Source organism: Zalophus californianus, chromosome 7, assembly GCF_009762305.2.
Source record: "Zalophus californianus isolate mZalCal1 chromosome 7, mZalCal1.pri.v2, whole genome shotgun sequence".
Taxonomy (NCBI): Eukaryota; Metazoa; Chordata; class Mammalia; order Carnivora; family Otariidae; genus Zalophus; species Zalophus californianus.
In genome coordinates this window covers 121,687,352-121,707,584 of record NC_045601.1, presented here as the reverse complement: position 1 = coordinate 121,707,584, position 20,233 = coordinate 121,687,352, and the positions used below count along the sequence as shown (strand labels likewise).

Genomic DNA, 20,233 nt, shown 5'->3' with positions numbered 1-20,233 from the left:
AGAGTTCTTGTGACAATGTCTGGAGGTGTTTTTGGTTGTCACAACTGGAGGTGAGGGTAGCTGCAGGGATGTTCTTAAACATCTACAATACCCCAACAGCAAAGAATTATCCAGCCCCCAAATGTTGATAGTGCTAAGGGTGAGAAAGCCTGCTCTAGAATTTCACCCTTGAATGTTATCACCAAATCTAGATAAATGTCATCTATAAGACTGGGATCTTCTCTTTCTTTACATATCACTTTTATTTTGCAGTAAATCCTTTGAGCTTTAGCAAGCAATTGCCTAAACACAGGAGAAAGAAAAACCAAAAACCCTGATTTAATAAGTAGCTCCATGTGAAACCATTTAGGCCTTAAGTATTCTGGTCTACTACAGGTCAAATGCCAGTCAGGGAAGCCCAGAGAACACAGTTGTTATTGCAGGGCTCTCCTAATCATTTGGGGCTCAATTCTTACTTTCGTGACCCACTGGTCTGCAGAACCACATCAAAGTAGGTCCATGACGACCTTCCTTCCACCTTCAAAATAAATGAGCATATTTATCTTTTGTTGTACATTATAACAAGAACAAAGCTTTCCTTTGGGAATAAGCTGTAGATTCTTGTTCTGGCTTTGATATAAGATAATAAAATGGATTCGAGATAACTTCTCAATATATAGGATTACAGTAATATTAGTGTGAGATGTTCACTTTATTTGAAAATTTTCCTTAAAAATTACTTGAATTCATAAATATTTTAGTGCTTTAGGGAATAATAGAATGCAGGATATAACTTAAATGACTGGAACTTGTTTTTATTTAATTTCAACATGCCAAAGCCCTCATCTTTGTGTGTGTGTGTGTGTGTGTGTGTGTGTGTGTGTAAATAAAACAGTCTTTAAAAATTACAAAGTTATTTGCCTGAGTAGCAATTTAAATCATACAATTATAGAAATATCAAGAAACAAGCAAACCAATATCCAACAGCCCAATATTTTATTTGTATTTCTATCTATTAAAGCTCTTCTGTGGTTCTTTTAGATGAGCATCATAGCCTTAATGTATTAAAAAAAAAAATTCGGCCGCCCATTCTGAAATGAGTTGATGAATTAATCTCATGCTAAAGTTCAGCAGAGCATTAATGGGTTTCACACAATACCATTTTGTCTGTGTGTAAATGGTTAGATTGTTGGCCACTCATCTTGGACCCACCAGATTCTAGGTGGCCTTTCCAGTTGGGCACAAAGTGACATCATCTAGCTTACTATTACATTTGTAGACTGTGATACTTCACAGGTGACATCTGTACTTGGAGATCACAGAGCTGTCTGCCAATATTATTCTCTGTGGGGAGATGAGGTGTAATTGCTTAAACATGAAAGACTTTTGAAGCAACAGTTGGTCTAATTGCGGTGGTTGTTACCACTAAACAAAGTCAGGTCCTTCCCACCTACTGAGGTGAGACTTCTGAGACTGTTAAATTGATTTTTTTAATGTCTTGTAATTTCTGTGACATTTACATTGGAAACCAAACTAACAACTGTCTGATCTCACGTAATGTATCTCCCCCAGTATAAGCAGGCAGGGTACACAGTGGTTAAGAGTGCATTAAGCCACTCAGAGCCAGACCTGGATGGAGTCTGCCTGGCTGCACTACGTACTCAGACCTCAGTTTCCTCTTCTGTACTGCTAATAGGGCCTGCCTAATCGGTGGGTGCACTGTGAGGGTCAAGGGTGCCGTACTGGTTACTTACCTGTGGGTCCCATATAAAGGTAAGCTAAGAGAGCATATGTGAAAAGGATTAACACAGTGCCGGGTAGATTTGGAACATGTGTGTATTTCTTTTTCCCTCCTCTCTTCTCCCTTCTTAGTGTATTTTCAGTACTGAGCCTAGAGTATCTCTTTATTCCTCCCCTTCTAAGGTGAAATACTGTGTTGGAGCCAAACTTGTTTGTGGGATTCTGGTGGCTATTGGCATAAGACTAAGACAGTAAGAAATATGAATCCCGCAGGGCCTGCAAATTAGAGATGGTTTTGAACCAAAAACAGAATATATTAATGATGTTTACAGATGAATTAGTCACTGAGACATCCATGAATTGCAAAAAGAAAAAAATTTTAAGTAGTATTGGAGAATTGCTGGAATCACAGGAAAGGCCATTTTCAAATGAGATTCTGGCAGTTAAACCAGTGAACATTTAAATTAGGGAAGTCAAAAAAGATGATGAATATGGAAGGATTATGGTAAACATCAAACACCTATGAAAGACCCTTGGGAAAATTAGTAAAACCTTCAAGTATTTTTTAAAATGATTCAGACATTTTTATTAATGGTCCTGTGAGAATCTTAAATGAAATACAAAATGCTGTTTTGTAAAAAAAAAAAAAAATTACAAACCAGGATGTTTTTTGTTTTTATTTTTTTTCCTTTTTGGCTGTACTAAGAAAAAACACATCAGTATAATTATTTAAATTTTATCAATTATAAGAGAAATTGCAATTCTTTTCAAAATAGCATTTTCCCCCAAATTTAGTTTGAATCAAAGCTTTCTTTTTCACTATTTATTATGGAACTTTGTTTTCCCTTCTAATTGAATCAGGCTCAGGGAAGGATACAGAAGTATCCAACTGTTTCACTCCAGGTTCCATCACTTACTAAATGAGTGACTTTTGGCAAGTTTCTAAGTCTCTCTCAGCCTCAGTTTTTTCATCCATAAAATGCGATAATAAAGTTGTCACTTAGGATTGTTGTGAGCATTAAAGGAAATAATGTAAGTAAAGTTACTAGCACATTATTATTATTTCCACCACTACTAGTAATGTTGCATCTGGAGAAGGAGAGTCAGTCTGCACCATCTCACAATTTAAAATGTAATAATAATAAAAAGGAATAGCAAAAAGGAAATTAATAAAGCGATAGACAACTTGTCTTTTCTGAGCAAGTAAAGAAGTTAAGCTTTCAGAGCTTGGTAACTGGTAATTAAGGTAGACAAGATATGATAATGTAATCCACAGAATATTGAACATGAAGTTAAGAATAAGTTCTGAACTTCTGTTGTTTATGGGATGTTTAATTCCCAGAGTACATTTAAAGACTAAACTCTGAGCAGAAAAGATTCTTCTAGATAGAGGATTTAAAATCTATATTCCTTTCCTATGCTTACCTTTGCGGAAGAAAACTTGTGCTATAAGAAAATACTGGTTGCAAAGAAAGAGAAAGATCAGAGAAGAGTCACACAGCACTCCAGATCCATAATCAGCATTCTGGGAAGCTCAGTGGAGGAACTGAAACCTCGCATAAAAACCAGTTGATAATGCTTCAGTGCTTAAAGACAGTGTTTGGCCAGTGTATAAGCCAATACTAAAACATAATGATAAACTTCTGAGAACAAACCCAGCAGGACAAACCAGCCTGCAACAGGCACGATAAAGAGAATCTGCCTGGAACAGAACAGTTCCTTAGGTCAGGATCATTGTGTGTCTATGTTGGGGGGTGAGGAGGCATTGGACATTTTTACCAGAACCACTGAATATTTTCTATAGTTTGTTAGATACTTACAAATACACTTATAACAAGCGTAATCTAAACTTAGCCTGACCTAGGATTAAGAGTGGGATAGGCAGTCCCTCAAAGTTGAGACATATAACTAGGTCTGAGAAAGGAGATATGGTACAAAGAGAGGGCAGCAAAGCCTTTTATTTTGTTTTTTTGTTTTTTTTTTTTTGAAATGAAGAAATTTGTGACACTAGAGACATAGGAATGCCAGAAATACTCCTTTGGGGATCAGATTATGAACTGAGGCCATGAGGTAGGAAGGGGGCATCTCCCCCACTTCCATGTGAAGCACAGCTCGTTGAGGGAGATGCAATGCCCTGTGGAACCTCAGGACCTGTGCAGCTCTGGACTGTCAGAGGATCGGGAACCATGTAGCAACTAGAGTTCTCATGGAGGATGCTGGTGACTGTGATTCCTCCCTAAATTAATTTAATGCCAGAAGGGTGAGAACGTTAAACAACTGGTTTTGAGAATATTTGAAGTATCCCAGGAACTCCTAGAATTGCTGGGGATTCAGCAGGTAGGGGTACTGACTCAGCAAGAATTGGACCCTAATGCTACTCTGACCTCCTTTATAGTTACAGGCTCACGGAATCCTGGGGCATGCAGTTGCCAAAATATACTTAATAAATTGTAGTTGGATCTTATTAGCATGTGGGCTCAACCATTCTCAACAAATCCTTTTGCCATCTTTATACACTCCCGGTTTAATGAACACTTCCAGTATTGTTATAGAGACATTCCTGCTCTGGACAGACCCTAATGATGAGTAGAATAAAAATTCCTGGAGTGAGCAAAATTTATGTTAAAGAAGGCTTATTTCTGCCAGAATAGGCAGGTCATTATAATAAAACTTTTTAAATGTCTAGTATGTTTAAGATTTCTTAAAAGGTGCTAAAGCAGGATGTACATGAGGATAAGTAGCCCATAATGCGATGCAATTAAGGAAGTGAAAATACAATCTGATCACAAAGAGGCACTTCCTGGCCATGAAAAAGGTAGGCATGCAGCATAATTTTATCAATGGAATAGGGGAAGCCCCAGTGCCCACAAGATGTTAAAGAAGGCTGGGTTGAAGTACACAGGAAATGTCTCTACCCTAGCCCAGGTGCCTCTTAAAATCCTAACAATGAATTTGTACAAAAGAAGCAAAACCCTTTTTTAAAGAAGAGAAAGGAATTTCTCAGAGGAGCGCTGATTAATTTTATTGGAGGAAGATAAAATGAATATTGTTAAGAACCTTAATACTAATATATTCTCATGTAGACGGCCATTGGACTGTATACGCTCAGAAATCTATGATAAGTATTTAATCTGAAGTTCTAGGCATTTGGGGATGTTTCCTTAACCTGCAAACAAAGGGAAATATTCCTTATAGGAAGTAAATAGAAGGCAAGAGAATTAAAATATTTTAAAAAATGAATATCTATTCTACGCTCAGCACTAAAATGAGCTAATGTACCATATATGAAAAAAATGACATGTATATGTATCTTTTAACAGAAATAGAACTTTGTAGACACAGTTGAATACTACTGTGTTAATTACAGTTGGCGGTTATGAAAATGAATTGCTTCTCTAGAATGGATTTGGGGGTGGGGATTGCAGGAGTTGAGTGCTCCACATGAGCTGTGCTTCAGGATCTGGTACCTCTATCAGGAGGAAAGGGGTGGTTACTGTTCACTTTGAAGCCTTACCTAGTGAGCATCCAAGGTGGCTGCCCTCCCGCACACTCCTTTCCTCCAGCTGATGGGATGAACACGCTCTGTGGCCACTTTCCCCCAAGGTCTCTGACTCTAGCTTGATGTGTTTAGCATATTCCCTTTTTCCTTGGCTGGATTCTAAGTGCTTCTAAGACTGGAATTTTTAAGCACAAATCATTCTTGAGAACTATGGAAGGCTCCTGAGCTAATAGCTTGTATTTTCAAGAAGTTTTACCTTTGGGGACTATTAGTGATATTAATGATGATAATGGTAACATAGCAGCTAACACTTAGCCCTTACCATGTAGACCGTACTGTGTTTTTCACTTCTTTTAATCCTCATAATAAAACTATTAAGTAGGTATGGTTTTGTCCATTTTATAGGTGAAGAAACGGATTAGTTTCCTGTAGTAAGCAAAGGATCCAGGATTTGAACCCAGGCAGCCTGACTCCAGAACCCCTGCGATTATCCATTATATTATGCTGGCTCCTAAAATGGCCTGTCTCTTCGGTCATACTTCATTTCCCAAATGAGCTTTATTCTAGTCACATTAGCTCCTTTTTTTGACCCTCAAATTTTTCCTCAGGAGACCCTCAAATTTTTCCTCAGGACCTTTATTCCTGTTTAATATTTTGTTTCTTCTTTACTTTCCTGGTTTTTCTTAAGATTTTATTTATTTACCTATATTTATTACCTATTTGACAGAGACAGCGAGAGAGGGAACACAAGCAGGGGGAATGGGAGAGGGAGAAGCAGGCTTCCTGCTGATCCCAGGACTCTGGGATCATACCCTGAACCGAAGGCAGACGCTTAACGACTGAGCCACCCAGGTGCCCCACTTTCCTGGTTTTTCTTATTTAGTTTTGCAAAATCCTAAATTTAATTAGTGAAAATGTGGAATGATAAAACAAGTTATGGAAACAAATTATTTTTCCTGAATTTTGTCATGTAGTTGACATAAAAACTGGGGCAATATGAGACTAAGCTTAGCTATTTTGAAACTAAGTCTATTTCAACTTTCAAAAACTATGTTTCATGGGTTTTAATTTATAGTCTCTATAATAGGGAATCAATGATACTGCTAAATGATAGCCACCCTCGTTTATTAGAATTCTTTATATTGTTTATATACTGCTAAATGATTATTAAATTTGCTTTTTTGTTGATAACAATATTCTTAAAAACTGATTTGAAGAATATTGGGTTTTGTAGCTCAGAGACATTGCTTTCATGCAAATCAAATGAGGTCTAAATCTTTAGACCTCAAGAGCAGTATGTGCAGACTTGAAAATTCAAGGCAAGACTCCATGAACCAAAAAAAAAAAAAAAAATTGTGTAGCAGTTTATGTCTTTGCACATTATGGTCTAGTGTCAGCATGTGTTAAAATGTCTTAACTAACACTGATTATTAGGTTCCCCAAAGAAACAGAACAAATAGGAGATATCTGTACATATATGAGATTTTTTATATGGAATTGGCTCATGATTATGGAGGCTGAGAAGTCCCATTATCTGACATCAGCAAGTTGGAGATCCAGGTGTAGTTCCAGTCTGAGTCCAAATGCCCTTGGACTGGGTCTTAGACTTGTAGTGTTTGGAGGAGAAGGCAGGAGAAGACCAATGCCTCAGCTCAAGCATTCAGGCAGAGAGGAGGAATTCTCCTTTCCTCCACCTTTTTGTTCTCTTCAGGCCTCTGAGGGATGAAATGAGACCCACCATCAGTAAAGACGGCAATGTGCTTTACTCAGTCTGTGGATTCAATCAAATGCTAATCTAAGAGGAACAGCCTTACAGACACACCCAGAAATAATGTTTAGCCAAATATCTGGGTACCCATTGGTCTGGTAAAGTTGACACATTATCATCATACTAACTGAATGCTTTTTTTTTTTCTTTTTTTTAAATCTCTATAGTCATTCAGACACAGTTTCTGTCACTGCTCTGGTGTGCCTTAGATATGCTGCTGCCATCTATGTGCTCATCAGACTCCCTAGGCCTTTACTTGAGAACCCCAAATACACAGGAAATATCAAGAAAGCATAGATGGTAGTAGTCGGGAGGGACTATATAACAAATAAGAAAGTCATACCCTTCCCTATGTTTTTCATTCCTTAATATTATGCATTTATACCATATCAACAATTAAAGTGGCATTTATTGACTGGTAACTGATACTTAGAACTCATCCTTTATTTCTGATTGTCTTGCCCTTGGAGTCTGACCTTTTCTGAAAAATATTTCATAAACTGAAGCCCAAACCAAGTATTAGCAACAGTTAATGCAGAGGAAGAGATGTGACTAGAATAAAGCTCATTTGGGAAATGAGCTTGCCTTGGGTGAGAAAATATCATTTGTACTCATTTGTTTCTAGGGCACTGCGTATCTTTACTTTTCTCTGTCAGGAGAGAATAACAAACTGAATCATGAGTGCCAAATCAGATTCTTGTGGAAGGAGACATAATTGCTTCATCTTAATAGATATTTGTCTTGTCCCCATTTCCTATCAGATGAAGAATTTGAATCAAAGCCCTTTTGAAGATTTTCTTACTTTGCAGTCTCTACACTGGAATGGCTATAAGCCAATACTGTTTTTTTTAAAGTTACTTTGAACATGAAATTTATATGAAGCAGCCCTGCTTTACTTCTCAAATGTCACTACAATTCTGGGTCAAGATGGAAGCCAAAGAAGAAACTTAATCCAAGATGTTCAAGTATGAGCAATGTCAAATAGAAGTACGAACATTGTCCTTCTGTGAAAGAGCTCTGTATGTCAATTCTGAAATGCAGCTCAAACATAATATAGAATGATGTGGGATAAGTCATTTTTAATGTTAATAAGTCATTTCTATAAAAATGAGTTGATTTCAAAAAATGATATCCATGTCTATTATTTCATTCTTATATAAATTGAATGTATTCTCCCATAAAAGAAAATTTGATTCTTCCGCATCAATCCCATACCTCTCCCCACTCCCTGCCAATTCCTGTAGATAGAGGTAAAAGTAGTCTAGAGAGGTTCTGACAAACATGGAGGGTGAGAAGAAGCTATGACTACAATGTGTCAGAAGAGAGATAAATTGCCTAGTATGACCAGATAATTTCTTCATCATTTACTGATCTCTGTAATGCTATCTTTATGCTTACTGGTATACATATCCCTGTAAAACAAACATACTGGTTTAAAAGTTTAATCATTCCTGAGAATCTGGAATTGTGGCAAAAGAAATAAAAGAACTAACTTCATGATGTACCAAATTTACCGACGAAAAGATATCTTACTCTTTAAACTGTTGAATACCCCTACTTCCTTCTTTTCCTGTTCAGAAAATGTTTATTGAACACCTATCATGTGATAAGCCCTACACCAGACTCTGGTGAAAGAGATGAACAATATAATACTTGTCTTTCAAAATCTCACAGTGGAGATAAGTAAACTTAAAATTACGATGAAGTGTAATACAAGCAGGTGGACATATGCAAGGGGTGATTGAGGAGTGTGGAGGAGGGACGGCTCACCCCTCGGTGAGGGGAGGCCTCAGGAAATCCTTTTATCGAGGTGATACTTGAAGTATGACAGTTGGGGAGCAAAATGTGGATAAAGATGTTTCTCACAGAGGAGATATGCAGAAAAGGAGAAGGGACCTTGCTGAGGAACCTGTACACAGTTGGATGTTGCTGGAGAGAACGGTGAAGGGAAGGAGGAGAAGCTGGAAGGTGACAGATGACAAATCACACAGGAATACTGCTACCACTGAAGACTTTCTCCAGGGGGTTTTCATCAGATTTGCACTGAGAAACCCTAGTTTTTAGACCAGATTTCTCTCAAAGTGAGAAGAGCATCTGGTAGCAGTGACAGTAATCCAGAAGAAAAAATGATAGGGCAGGGACCCAATGAAGTCGTTCACTGAGTTGGACTTGTGCATCCGTGAGGAATCTAGGTTTAGAAATGTCAAAACTTACCCTAGGCTTCAGCGAAATAAAGTTAGAGAGCAGTTTGGTTGGATGTTACTCAAGTGTGAGAATAACAGAGATGTAGCTGGCCTGACCAGAGTGACAACTGGAACCAGAACTCTGATATCTTGAGGGTGCGCGCTCTCTCTCTCTCTCTCTCTCTCTCTCTCTCTCTCTCTCTCTCTCCCCCTCTCCTCTCTCTCTGTCTGTCTCTTGTCTCCATTTCCTCTTTCTGTCTTGGTGTCTTTTTAAACCAATTTTTATTTTTTTTAAGATTTTATTCGAGAGAGAGAGACAGAGATAGCAACAGAGATGGCGAGAGAGAGCACAAGCGGGGACGAGAGGGAAAGGCATACTCCCTGCCGAGCAGGGAGCCCGATGCGGGGCTCAATTCCACGACCCTGGGATCCTGACCTGAGCCGAAGGCAGACACTTAACCGACTGAGCCACCCAGGCGCCCTAAACCGCTTTCTTATGTGAAGCCGGAACTAACGTCACTAACATCTTTAAGTCTCACTGTGCTGAGGGAAGAAGGTTTTCTCACTAGAAGACCTGGGGAAGGGCTCTAACTGGCCTGCCATGATCAGGTGTCCATCCCTTAACCAATAACTGTGCTTCTTTGGGTCAATGTGGGTTTGGTTCCTGCTCTTGAATAAATCAGTGCAGCCAGAAAGGTAGACTTGGGCTTTTGCTATTAGGACCACGCAAAGCACGAAGGAACACAAAAATGTCCTTTGGGGGAATCTATAAAGTAGGCAGCCACCACTGTCATGGCCTGGTAGAGGCTGGATTTGGGAGTTCTGTAGGAATGTCTGAGAAGTCAAGGCAGTAGATGTTGGACAGTTGACTTGAGGATGTGAATGAGAAAGAGTCAAAGGGGACTTCCAGGCAGCTACGTAGAATGGTAAACCCATTCATCAAGCAGTGACATAGAAAAAGTCATGTCAGCTGAAGTAAAGGAGACATGAATAAGGTAAAGGTTATATCCCCTGGGGTGAGCAGGAAGAAAACCTGATGGGAACTTGCAGGTCATATAAAATGATTTCCAGGCAGCAGGAGCTTAGCTTGAGTTGGGGAGCCTAATTAGAATAGGTATATTCTCCCATAGCACTCAGGCCACAGCATGGGGGGAAAGACATTGATATTGATTTGAGGTTTTGCAGAGTACGTGAAGTGGAACAGCTAGGAGAGCAAAGGAATTAAGGGCATTAGCAAGAAAATGGTCAAAGTGATGGATCATAATACGAAAAGGAAGGAACTAAAGACTGGGGGATCTGCATGAGCAAGAGGCTGGGGGTTCTGTGTGCTTGGAGAATAGGTATAGTGCCGCTGTGGAGATGGACATCATGGGCAGGAGGATAAATCATGTAGCAGAGGGGAGTGTTTGCGTAAGATCTGAGGGGGAAATAGAAGCCCTCAGCGGGAACATCTGCACATTTTTTTATCTGAATTTTTGTTCTCTGTACCCTCTCTCCTGTGCCCGTGGATGAGCTGTCTGGGGAGCTCAACAGTTGTCCACTAGGCCTTGTTTATAATCACCAACTCAGACACGACACCAGCAATTTTCACCTCTCTCCTGGATCATTTCTCCCTCATCACTGGATCTCTCCCTCCAGCACGCAAAGATGCTGCCTTTTCTCCCATCTTGAAATGAAATTTTCTCAGTCTCTTCTCCATTGTCTCTTGTACCCCCTCACCCATCAGACTTCTGTCTACATTCCTCTGAAGCGCTCCAATCAGGGTCGCCAATCACCTTGATTCTGCCATACCCAGTGGTCGTTTTTCCATCTGTCCCCTGTCTTCCTCCCTGACCTACAGTCGTGGTGATTAACAACCTCCCGGGCACGCGCTTTCCAGACTTTCCGGATTCTTCCATGCTCTTGTTTTCCTTTAGCCTCACTGCTTCCTCCTCATCTGTTTGACCTCTAAACGTTGTGTCAGTGGATTCGGTTCTTGGACCATTTCTGTTTTCTTGCTCACTTCCCTCTCTTGGTGGTCTCAGCCTGTTTCAGGACTTGAAATACCATCCAGACATCAATGGTTCCCAAATGTGTGCTTTCACCTACACCCTCCTCAGGAGGCCAGACTCATATATTCACTTTGACTCTAGATGAAGACTCACCCTGTCTCATCATGATTTAAATATTTCATGTTTATTAGTTCTCTGATAGTTTCGTCAGTGTATCAAATGAATAGAGACTTAAAATAACACAGTGTATCTGTGGGTAAGGTTAGCGTTTATATATAAATTTGTTTTAATTTTGTGGGATTTTGTCTTTGTCAGCATTAGTTTGTTTGACTAAGGCAGTGGTTCGGGGGGGGGGGGGGGCGGCAGTTAGTTTCCCCAGGGGAAATTTGGCAATGTCTGGAGACATTTTTGGTTGCCACTGCCGTGGAGGGGGTGCTACTGGCATCTATTGGGTGATAGCCAGGGATGCTGCTAACCCTCTGCAATGCACAGGACAGCCCCAAATGTCAATAGTGCCAAAGCTGGGAAACCTTGAAATAAGGATTTGTGAATTTGAATCATCTTAACTCTCAGTAGAAAAGACATTGAGCATTGATGCAAAGAGCAAAGTAGTTTGAATCTTTCTCTTTTAAACACATATTTATGAATAATTGCCAAAAGGTGGTAGCTATCCTCGACAAATACACATTGTGAATGGTCCTCTTGTAAGCCTGAGATTCCTTTAAGCATGCCTGTTGGATTTTGAGTACCTGCAGTTAAATAGTGTTGCTCTTGGCAGGACTTGGTGAGCAAATGAGGTATGAGCTCTCTGATCTCTGCAGTCTGCTCCGTCAGCCATGACCTTCCCAGTGTCTCTTCTTTCTACACCCTGTCTGCAGCGAGCCATGGCCCAGGCAGTTCCCAGTGGGGTGGCCAGAGACTACCACAGTGGGGGAATGCAGGGCCCCAGGGCGGAGGTTCACGTGGGGTTCAGGATAAATTGGAATGATTTCTGTTTTGCAATGAATATCATCCAAACTGGCTTTGTACTTTAACTCCCAAAAATCTTTAAATCTAAAGCTTTTGGATGAAGTACTGAGCAATGAACTAGAACTTTTCTTAGAGAAATTTTGGTTACTTCAAATACTATTTGGATGCTGACAGGGATACATTTTGCATATGTTTTATATGTATGTGTTCACGCATACACAGTTGTGTGTACATGTATACCTACAAACAATGAATATTACCACACACTCTTAGCTACTTTGCTTCTTAGGAGTTAGTATAACGACAAGGCCATAATGAAATATATGTTGGAAAAAGAAGCAATTTTGTTTACTGTGATAAGCAGAATTGTCCCTAGTAAGACTTACTGTATCTCCCCCATGTTTCTTCCCCTAGTTCTACTTGATCATTATTAAGATGTCCATTCTTGCATTTTGTATGTTGTAAAACAAAACCAAAGCCTCTATTGAAGGGTAATACATTGTGGTAAAGATTGTGATTTAACAGATGATCTAAATCTTTAATTTTAATAAGCGTGCTGCTATTCATTTCTTCAAGTTAAATGCTGTTAATTTGCGGTGTATGTTTTATAAATTTTGTTCTTCTTTTTCTTAAATTTTTGTTTTAGAAGATACCTGACTATGGGAATATTATCTTGGTATATTTTATGATTTATACTAGAAAGTTTAACAAGGAATATGTATATATATGCACACACAGATTGATGTAAGGATTAGATGTAAGAACAAAGCCAGGAAATTAGGAATTTGGCTTTAGTTGTTTATCTGAGCTGCCTCCTGTGTGTTGGTGCTGGAATGATCTCACAGCAGGCCATAATCATCTGTTCTCACAGGAAGTGAGGCCCAGTGTAAAGGGGAAGAACCACAAGACAAGATGATCTTCTGGTTCAGGATTTCATGAGGAAAAAAAAAACGTATATTTGCCTGGTCTGTGAAAAAAATCATTAAAAGTAATTGTATTTGAGCCAGAGAAAGAGTACAAGCAAATCAGTGAGACAAATTTCAGGTTTAGATGTTTATATACATATATATACATATGCATATATGTGTGTGCATGTGTGTATACACATACACATTGAATAGGCATATTCCATTGAAAAAAACATAAAAATTGAATTTTTCTGAATGTCTAGTATGAAAATAAAAATAAATATGTGTGGGGTGGCACAATTATTTGCATTGAATCCATATATGCAGAGCGAATCATTTCTTTTAATATCTTTATTTCTCTAAATCTGTCTTCATCTCCCTGGCAATTCCCTCCCACCAGTAGGTGGGGACCTCTAGGGACCCCAAAGTGGTATCTAATCCTGCGTACTTAGTGTGATGCAGTGATTTCATTTATTTATTTGAGAGAGAGCACATGCATGCGCAAGAGTTGGGGGAGGGACAGAGGGAGAGAGAGAGGGAGAGAAGCAGACTCCACACTGAGTGCAGAACCCCACTCGGGGCTTGATCTCAGGACCCCAAGATCATGACCCAAGCTGAAACCAAGAGTCAGATGCTTAACCAACTGAGCCACCCAGGTGCCCCTGATGCAGTGATTTTAATAGACCTTTAGGTAATGCCCAGCCTCTTTAATTAGAAGGCTCAGATTTTGGCCTTAGACAGTAACAAAGTGGAAAAGCGTAACAGTATTAACCTGGGGACGAAAGGTTGCAGGGGTTAGTATTCCTGGCTTCCATCAGAAACAAATGCAGACACTCTCAGGAGGAAACAATCATTCTCAGACATGTCCTCTAGTTTCCAGCAGATTAAGATGCCTAATATGAACTCCTAGTGTCATCAAATGCACAAGGAAACAAACTACCATCAGTCAAAGTCAGCAGGAAAAAAAATAAGAAATTAGTCCCCAAGAACTTTAAATATTGGAATTAATCAAATGCAGAATATAAAATCACTAAGACATCTTTACGTAAATAAAATGATAAATCATAAAAAAATAAATAAGCAACAACAGAATATAAAAATGTCCAGGAAGATTTGAAAATGAACCAAAGAGAACTTTAGATATAAAAAAATAATTTTCAAAATAATTAAATGACTGACTTAAAAATATTAGAGTGCTGAAGGAAAATTAGATGGATCTAAGGAGGTTACCCAGCACATTGCAGAGAAGGGCAAAGAAATGAAAAAAAAAAGAAAGGGAGGAAGGAGAGAGAGAAAGAAAGGAAGAAAGAAATTAAGACATTGGAAGGTGAAATGAGAAGGTCTAACATTCCTTTCCAGAAGGAAATAGTAAGAGAAAACAAAACAAAATAGAGTGAAGAAGAGCCAGTATTGGAAGAAATGGTTACTGGGAGATTTCCAGATGTGCTGTACGAGACACTGATAGAGAAGCACCAGGTGTACTGTGCAGAAAACCCTATCTGGATGCCTGGAATTGAAACTCCAGAATACCAAAGACAAAGAGAGACTCTTTAAACTAACAGGAGGAAGAAAAATGACCTACCAAGGAATAACAGAATGGCCTCACACTTATCAGTAGCAAAAAATGGAAACCAGAAGACAGTGGAATAATAGCTTCAGCATGCTAAGAGAAAACAATTTGCACCCTGCAGTTGTGTAATTAACAAAATTATCTTTCAAATACGAATCAATTTCTCCACATTAAAGGAATTTCTAATGAATGCATTTTCAGAAGAAAGGAAATTATGCCAGAAGACTCAAGAAGGACAGAATTTGCACAGAATTTCTAGTCCAAAACCATAAATACATGTGTATTATCTGAAGGAGAGATCCAGGGAGCTATTCAGATTAACTGAGGCAAACTTGCAGAGTTAAAATAGAGAGGAAACTTATTTTATCACTTTAAATTAATCTTTTACAACTGGAGACTCTGTTGTGCTCATGAAAGATATATCATTACCTTAAGACAATACTAAAATACAACAATGCTTGATTTATCATATTTTCTCAAATATTCTAATCCTTGATCCTTTTCGTGGATTGAGTGGCCACCAAAAGATATGCCTACTTCCTAATTCTGGGAATCTGTGAATGTGACCTTATTTGGAAAAAGGGTCTTTACCGGTGTAATTAAGGATCTTGAGATGAAGAGATCATCGTGGATTACCAGGGTAGACCTTAAATACGTTGATAAGTGTCCTTCTGAGAAACTGAAGGGGTGGAGATACAAGCACACAGAGAAGATGGTGTGAAGGTGGAGGCAGAGCTGGGAGTGATGCAGTGGTAAGGTCAGAGTCAGGAATGCCTGGGACCGTCAGATGCAGAAAGAGGGGTTCAAGGAAGGTTTCTCCCCTAGACCTCCCAGAAGGAACATGGCCCTGTTGAATTTCAGACTTGTGGTTTCCAGAACTGTGAGAGAATAAATTTCAGTTGTTTTAAGCCCCCTAGTTTGTAGTAATTTGTTATGGCGACCACAGGAAATTCATACAGTCCCTAACGGTTAAATTTATACTTTTCTCAAAACAAAAACAAAAACAAACCAAATTCAATTAAAAAATGTAATGACGTGTCTGCTGTAATACCGTGTTGAAGCTGGTTTCTCTAGGCATGCCATTTTCTTCCCTTGTTTCTCTTTGAGATGACATCGAGTTATATGGGACACAGATGTGGCTTATTTGACTTGGCGTTGGCACGAAGGCAGCTGGTACCCTCAGACCCAATGGTACTCTCTGCACACTGCTCATCTCAGCTGCAGTGGTGCTGGTATAAGCTATTCCCTCGCCTATGGGCCAAGGAGGTGGTGCTAGCTCCAGGCTTGGCTCTGTTTGGTGTCTGCTGCTAATCAAGTTCAGGGGTTTCTCTTTCCGGTAGGCTCCTAGGGTGAGTTAGCCTCCCTCCACCCCTCCTTGGCATTACGGACTATAGACCCACTGTCTCATCCTACATGTAGTCCATGGCCTACATGGTCTTACCGCCAAGACTCAACTACAGGGCATCCTCCCTCACCACCTCAAGCCCATTCAGGGTTGCAGGATATGTCTGTTGGCCCTCACAGCACCACTCATATCGCATGAGAGACCTCATGCCCTGCTCAGTGTATCATGATGCAGCTGCCCCAGCTCAGATCCCAGGGGGCATCCTAAGGAGATTTCTCCAGACTCTCCAGCATGAAGTACAGTGCAGGCTCCTCCTCTCAATGATTTCTTCAATATCCTTTACTTGTTATCCCAAGGAGCTGGGTTGGTACACCAAAGACTCACCTCTCCCACCTCTGCTCCTGTGCTTCTCCACTGCCCAGGGTGGCCTGGGAACCCCTCCTGCCACTTCTTCTGGTCCTTTCCACAAGAACCGCAGTCCACATGCCTGCCCGTCAGAACCTGGGAGAAACTTTGGGTTGTGACCACTCTTGGCTTTTGATACAATAAAATTATTTGGAAAATTACTTTTCCATGAAAACTTGTTTTCAAACTTAAGTATCTTGGTACAGAATCCTATTTTGAATGATAGGGGTGAATATTAACTTTATTTTTGACTATCTGAAGTAGCTCTCCTAATCTTTTCCCAGACTTGGTCTAACTGTGGAGAAGGTCACATAAAGACAAATGTGAAAGAAAAAGGCCTTACTCTTTTAAAAGATTGATCACAGTAAAAATATCCAAGACAATAAGCATTTGTAACTCATAGAATTACTTTACAATGATAGAGTGTTCTACAGCCTTTGAACTATAGTATCTTATTAGGTCCTTATTATGAATTATCCCATTTTATAGGTAAGGCAACTGAAAAGTTAAAATGCTTATTTAAGATAATGGCACTTATAAAAGGAAGAGAATTATTAATAACTCACATAGTGTATAACCCTACTTCTGGAGTTCTACCTCCAAGGCCATATCCTTTGCCTCAGCTTCAGTATTAAAGCTGAAGCCTGTTTCGAGGTCCTGAGACAGTGCTCCAGTCATGTTCTTAGCTCAGAACCCTCAGTACCCACCCAGACCTGTGCTCTGGAGCTTTCCCCTCCCTTGAGTACTTCTTGGAGACTCAGCTTTGAGTTTAAATAAATAATACAAATATTTTATACAGCATATCTTGGTGTTTTTTAATGTGGCAGTTTTTCTTGTATACTGTTTTGTCAAAATGGAAATTCTGTTCTTTTCATTCTGTCAATCCTAGCAAAACTCGTGATCTCAGTCTTAGAACTAAGATTTGAATTAAAATTCATCGTAATTTATCTTTTTCTTATGGATATATATTTATGTGGCCACTCTTTTTTTTTCTATGTTAATGAGATTATATTGAAAAATTTACCTGCAATGGTTTAAGAAATGTTGATTAGTGCTTTCAGTGTGTGAGTCTGTACATTTGAAATTGACTCTTTATTTAGATTTGTTCTCAACCTCAGATTTTCAAAATCAGAGAATTAAGAGACCTAGTCATAAAAGAACTAAGAAGCCTGAACTTTTCATTGAGGCTTGATTATAGATACCATTAACATTGTAATGTAATAATTATAATAGCTAACATTTACTGAGAACTTGTTAATCATACTACCTAGATTTTCTCACTTAAACATCAAATCTACATGGTAAGTACTTGTTGCTATCCTGTTTTACAAAAGAGGATGTGATGATACTAATTCCTTACATTTCAGTAATGATTTATGTTCTACAGCATTGTTTCACCTACATTAACATATCCTGTGATTTGACATGGCAAGTATTATTATATAGAAGAGACTCTAACTTCAGAACGTTTAAATGGTTGGTGCAAAATACTATAGCCAGTAGCTAACAGAGCTGGCCTTTGGTCATTGGGCTAACTTTTCATTTCTTGGTTTTCTTCCTAGCTAAGGTCTTCTAGTTTAAGGCTCTTAGAAATGAAGTATGCATTTAAAATAATTGCGAGAGGTCCATTTATCAATGTGTTAATAATGCACAACCACTTAAACCTAATCTGAGGAAGGACACCTCCTGCATTGCACTGTGGCTTAGTGAAAACAGCACAGGTGGGAAAGCAAGCAAGACAGACTTGGATCAGGCTCACCTACAGGTCCTGACTGTTGGGCAGTTTTGCTGAGCCTCTCTGCCTCTCTCTCTCCACCTGTACACTTGGGATGGTTGGGCAAAGTTGCCTCTAAGCCTCACTCCAATATATAATGATTTTATATAGTTCTCTCCTAAAAACCTCAGTCTTGTGTGATAAGGTTTAAAAATGAAAGGAGCAAATTTTAAAAAATAGTAACTTTAAGCCTCTCGAAAAATTAGTGAAAAAAATGATAGCAATAATGTTTAAAATTAATCTGAAAATGGAATTTGGAAAACAATTCCATTTGTAATAACATCAAAGAGAATAAAGTACTTAGGAACAAATTTAACAAAACAAAAGCAAAACTTATTTTCTGGGAATTTCAAAACATTGCTGAGAGAAATTTCAAAAGACCTAAGTAAATGGAAAGACATCCTGTGTTCATAAACTGGAAGACAGGATATGGTTAAGATGATAGTATTCTTCATATTGTCCTACAGATTCAACACAATCCCTATCAAAATCACAGTTGGCTTTTTTGCAGAAGTTAACCAACTGAACCTAAAAATCATACAGAAATTCGAGGGACTGAGAATAGCTAAAACAATCTTTAAAAAAGAGCAAAGTCAGAAAACTCACACTTCCTGATTTTAAAACTTAAGTAATCAAGAATGTGTGATACTCTCATGAGGATGGATATATAGATCAGTGGAGTAGCACTTAGCACAGTGCTAACAGTGATAGCCATTGTCAGAGGTGTTGAGGTCATGATCATTGCAGGGTTGTGATAAAGACTTAAAGACAAAGCCTGCTCATAAGCCCCGGCACTGCTTTTGCATGTGCCTGGAGCACCGTCCCTGTCTCACAGTTTAATTAAACCCTTCATGACCGCAGGGCAGGCTGCTTCTCCGGTGGGTGTTTACTGACCACATCCAGCCACTGAGTTATCAGGCTTGACTGTTTCAGTTCTTGCAAATCTGTCATCTCACTTCTGGCAGCCCTGATTTATTTGTCTGTCTTACCGTCTGGGTGCTACTTGAGAGTAGGGGCTGCTGCCTCACTCCCAAGTTTCCCAGCTCAGGGCTCTGTGCTTGGTAGGTGCTCAGTTAATACTGTTTGAAGGACTGAACAGTAAGGGTAGGGCCTAGATAGATTGTTGGAACATGGTCACATGCTTCCATAGGAGCCCTAAGCATCTGCTTACCAATAAAGAGAATAATCTGAACTGTTTTATGTTGGGAACTTCATCTAATTATATGGCATTGCTCATTTATCTAGTATATTTGGAATGATAGTATAGTCCTGTTATTAAAATAGAAAGATAGACATCAAGAAATCTACATTTAATTATAAATTTAAATTTATTTGTTACAAGTTGGTAGAGAATAAAAGATTGCTAATGGGTAGCAGATTGAGAAGGATTGCTCTCATTAAATATTTTTTCATTTCGAAAGGCTCTTTTTTTGAAGGAATTCTGTGTTTTATAAACTGCCATGGAGGAAGCAGAGCATACTCCATCAGCTGCTAAGAGAAACTGAAAATTTTAGATTTCCATGGAAATCACATTGTCATTTTTAATGATGGCATTGGTATAGATGAGTATACCAAATTTTTGTAGTAAGTGATCTAGTATCTGTTTGTACTTGCCCTGGGCTGTGGTTCTTGCCAAAATTTAGTAAACCTCTTTAGAAAAATTCCCCTTATCCCTGTGCCAGTTTCTCTAGAAGCCAAAAGCTTTCATCATAACTCACCTCCCTGCTTAATCTGCAAAAGAACAAAGCTAAAGTTATTGAAATGTGATAAATTATGATAGTAATCTATCTAAACTGTATGCAGCCATTATTGACTTTATGTGTGTTACTACCTTGAGAATTTGGCATTACCTGGTGCTTGTGATAACCTTACCTAGAAACAGAGGCATGGGTAAAATCATCTCAGAAGTGTCTTTTAATTTTGTCCTTCTCTGTAATCTTTTTAAAAGTAGAGGCTTTCATTAAAGACCCAAGAATATAAAACAATTTCACTTCTTTCTTCAATTTATGGTGCCTTTCATCAATTGTTTCAAAATATTTATGCACAATTCAGGAGACCATTTCTGTACGTAGCACTGAAGTGAATTTGGAAGGTGGCATTTC

The 20,233-nt window shown here is 38.9% G+C and overlaps 1 protein-coding gene across 2 annotated transcripts in view; it reads left to right on the top strand.

Moving 5' to 3' along the window:
• Window positions 1-20,233, top strand: part of GMDS (GDP-mannose 4,6-dehydratase) — a 652,731-nt gene that overhangs the window by 328,443 nt on the left and 304,055 nt on the right. The gene's annotated exons all lie outside the window — the stretch shown is intronic.